We start from the raw sequence: 4,731 nt of genomic DNA, 5'->3' as shown, positions 1-4,731 counted from the left end.
TTGTGGTAATATTGTTACATAGCATTAGCAAACCAATACAACCACATCGATAAAACCAGGGAAGAATCATATAGTTGCTTTCAAACCAAGAGTTATCAAACCAGCCTAGTTTGTAGAAGATTCAACTTTATTATGTGTGCTTAAGTTTTTATACAAATCTGCTTCTGACCTTGAGGTTTTTGTAAGAAATTTTTAAGACTAGTTTTACATATCTAATTTCTTTGTTTCCTAAGAAATTTGAGAATATTAGAGTTATATAAGTACTTATTTTTCTTTAAGAATGAATTAGAATGGAGCTATGTGGATTTGAGATACTTCATAATTCATTTATATATTCTAGAGGTAGGAAAACATCATGCACACATTGAGAAGTAAAGGTTTTTCTTAATTACAGATATATAAGCTTGCTGAGATCTTGTAGCTTTAACTCTATAACCTCAATCACAGGTTAACAGTAAATTCAGAACCAGAAGAACTCACTGGAGCAGATTGCAAAGGGATATTCTACTTTAGTGAACATAAAATGTTTTCTTGACTGAGTTGAGTTCACATATAGTCACACAAACAATAAAAAAGCTAACAAACCAAATTTCTTTATCATCTCTCACCTGATTCTCATTACATCCTGAAAAAGATCACCTATTGATAAAATAATAAAACCAGATTCTCAAATACTGCTATCACCAATGAGGGATGACTTTTTGGCTGTGCACAACCAAATTTCTATATCTGTAGGGTACTTTCTTGACTATGAAATTAAGACTGTCCCAGTGGTCCAATGTACCCACTGGTCCATGGGTCCAGCTGTGGAGATAGATAAGACAGGAACAGATCATTAGTCTTGGTCAAGAACCAGAAAAAGAGAAATAAAAGCTCCTATGGTGTACTCAGGGAGCAGTACTGTTTTAGTATCAAAGACTTTACATGGGGAGTAGAATGTCCAAAGGCCATGTCACTGATGACCTTGAAAGTCAAGATATGACAGTCTATCATTGTTGAGTATGTTAAAATAGACTTCTTTTAAAAATGGTTAAATCATAACTTTTATGCAGCCATAACAATGAATAGAAGTTAAAGATTTTATTTAACTCATGAATGAGGAACTGGTGAGGTATTACAACAAGTTCAAAGGAGAATTTAAAAAAGACATATTTATACATTGGAATATTGAAATTAATGTGCAAACGGGGGTAAAAAACGGGCTCATTGGAGAGGGTAAGGAGGAAAGTTAATCAACTCTCTACCAGTTGGAATGTATACAATTATACACAATAATTATTTGTGTATTGTTATCAGGTATCTAAAATTTATGGAGTTATAAGTGAAGGACAATGAAAGGCTAGAATCAGATACCTGGAAGGGTATTATCTAAATGCTAGATACTTTTTTTTTTCTTTTACATTGGTGCATACTTTTTCCTTACAATGTACTTGACTGGCTCAATGATGGGAAACAGGTAAGACAGAATTGAGAACTGCTTTATGGGTAGAAACTACATAATTTGGTAGTTACCAAGTTGTGTTAAGTGGGAAGGGGATTCCAAAGGTCATTCATTACATGTGTGGCAATTGCCAGTGTGTGTAGTGATTGCTTCACATGGCCCAGGATAATGACCTGCATGGTGTCAGGGGCAATGAAGGGAAAAGCAAGGGCTTTTAAGAAGGGGTCATTATAGAAACTTGAGTTCTCTGACAGTAAAAAGAAGTCCTTTGGGGGCAGGGCTGCCATCTATTCCAGTATCATTATACCCTCCATTCTAAAGCCACCTCAAATAATCAGGCAGTCTAAGTGAAAAGAGTGTGCTCCCTCTGCTTGGCAGCTCCTGGGTAAGTCCTTTGGCTCTCCTTTTAAAAATTGGCTTAGAATATATATCACCTTTTTTATGCACCGAATCAGGAATCATTTGTGAACCTACAGAAAAAATTCAGGAGGGAATTTAGGAAAGTCATGCAGTGAACCAAGGGACGCATTGCACAGTACTTTTCTTCCCCTATGTGAATTTGATAAGAGAATAATCTGAATTTAAAAAAAAAAGGAGGAGGAACTGAAGAAATATTCTCTCTTCTAAAAGTCTGGATGAAAAGTAAATTATATGACCAGGGATCTTTTTCATATTAAAGATATGAAGAAGACTGGGTCTTTTGGTTATAGCTATATTACTCTTTGCTTCACTTAAGTTCCTATGAAACTCAGTTTTATATCAAAGATGTATTCTAAACTAGTCAACTTGCAGTTCTACTTTCTGAGCATTTCACAATTTCATCTTAACTGGTATAATCTCCTCTGTTTAGCCTTATACGTTTATAAGGTTCTATATATTTTTGTTTCTTATTTAAGAAATAAAAGAAGGAAGGAAGGCAAGAAAGAAGGAGAGGGAAGAGGGGAAGGAAAGGGAGGAAAGGTGAAAGAAAGGGGGAGGAACAATGGGAATGGAGGAAGAAGGGAAGGTAGAGAGAGAAAGAAAAGGAGAGTGTGTGGGGGGAGCCCTAATTCTAATTCAATTTAGTAACTATCTTGTTATAAAAGTTAGTCTGGTCACTACTGTAGACCAGGGATCCCCGTTTCTTCTGAACACTGGGTAGTAGTAAAATACTCAAACTGCAGCTTTCCTTGGTGTGGAATACTATCAGCCCTGGTCAGGTGGCTCTGTTGGTTGGAGTGTCATCCCAAACACCAAAAGGTTGCAAGTTCAATTCTTGGTCAGGGCACATACCTAGGTTGTGGGTTTGATCCCTGGTCTGGACACATACTGGAGACAATCAAATGATATTTCTCTCTCACATCAATGTATGTCTCTCTCTCTCTTAAAAAAAAAAAGTCAATAAACATATCCTTGGTTGAGGATTAGAAAAACAAAAAATACCATCGATCAGTAAATATTATTTAGCACCTCATATGTGCCAAGCCCTAGGCTATAGGCTGGGGTGTGGTAGTGAAGTAAGGTATCCTTGACCTCTCTTAACTTTCGCTCTGGTGGGACGTGCTAAAAAATAAACACACACAAATAAAATAAAATTTAATACAGGATGATGAGTAAAATAGACCCTTTTTGTTACTCCTAAATTCATGACTAGAAGCCAAAGCCTGAGTTTAAAAATATGTTGACTGCTGCAGATTCTAAAGACAACAGAAAAGATTTGGAAACAGTCATCCCCTCAAGGCTTGTGGGTTTTTAACCAGTTCTTCCATGCTTCAAGCCATTTCCCATTACTTCATTACCATTCAGTTGCTCTTAGAGGAGACCAGAGAAGGGATAGAGAGAGAATCAACTGTAGAGGTGCTTGGCATTTTCTTCTCTAAAGCTAAGTGAAGGGAGCCACAAGAGAGCCACTCTAGAGATGGGGGATATCTGCAAGGAAGTTAGAGCACATCTTATTTTCTATGGGATCATCTGCTCATGCTATACTTTCCAAGCTGCCTCTATGCCATCTTTTATTATTATTATTAATTATTATTATTATTATTTTTACTAGAGGCCTGGTGCACAAAAAATTGTGCACTTGGGGGGGTCCCTCAGCCTGGCCTGTGCCCTCTCGCAGTCTGGGACCCCTCAGGGGATGTCCACCTGCTAGCTTAGGCCTGCTCCCCAGGGGATCAGGCCTAAGCTGGCAGTCAGACATCCCTCTGGCAGCCTGGGAGCCCTCGGGTGATGTCCACTTGCCAGCGGGGACTAGGCCTAAGCTGCAGTCGGATATCCTTAGTGCTGCTGAGGAGGTGGGAGTCTCTCCCGCCATCACTACTGTGCTGGCAGCCATCAGCCTGACTGTGGCTGAGCAGAGCTCCTCCTGTGGGAGTGCACTGACCACCAGGGGACAGCTCCTGCATTGAGCATCTGCCCCCTGGTGGTCAGTGTGTGTCATAGTGACCAGTCATTCCCAGTCGTTCTACTGTTAGGGTCAATTTGCATATTACCCTTTTATTATATGCCTGGTGCATGGCTGGTTTGCCCTGAAGGGTGTCCCGGATCAGGGTGGGGGTCCTGCTGGGGTGCCTGGCCAGCCTGGGTGAGTGGCTGATGGCTGTTTGCAGGCTGGTCAAACCCCCCAACAGGGACCTTTACCCCTTGAGGGTGTGGCAATCCTGGGTGAGGGGCTGATGGCTATTTGCAGGCTGGCCACAGCCACTTCAGGGTGGGGGTCCACGCTGGGGTGCCTGGCCAGTCTGGGTGAGGGGCTGATGGCTGCTTGCAGGCTGGCCACAGCCCCCAGCCACCCAAGGTCCCAGTGGAGGCTGGCTGGAAGCAGGTATCTGGGGTTTATTTATCTTCTATAATTGAAACTTTGTTACCTTTGGCAAGGCCACAGCCAGCCAGGGCAGGCGGGAAGCTTGGCTTCCTCCATCGCCAGGGCAACCAAGCCTCATGCTTGCTCCAGCTTTGTGGCTGCTGGCCTCCATCTTGGTTGGGTTAATTTGCATATAGTTGCTCTGATTAGCTGGTGGGCGTGGCTTGGGGCTAAGTGAAGTTATGGTCAATTTGCATGTTTCTCTTTTATTAGATTAGATGATGATGACGATGATGATTATTTTAAGGGCTAGGGTTAGAGCTAGGGCCCAGGCTTGTGTTAGGGATAGGGTTAGGACGAGGGTTATGGTTAGTCACCTCTATGCCATCTTAACATAGAGGGAAAAAATCAGAAACAAATGGCAGAACAGAGGAAATGACCTGTCCTCAAACCTTTGCATGGCAAAGAGGTGAGAATTCCCCAGTTAAAATAGACATTATGAAGTGTA

Source organism: Myotis daubentonii, chromosome 10 (assembly GCF_963259705.1).
Source record: "Myotis daubentonii chromosome 10, mMyoDau2.1, whole genome shotgun sequence".
NCBI classification, from domain to species: Eukaryota; Metazoa; Chordata; class Mammalia; order Chiroptera; family Vespertilionidae; genus Myotis; species Myotis daubentonii.
This window is presented reverse-complemented; position numbering follows the sequence as displayed.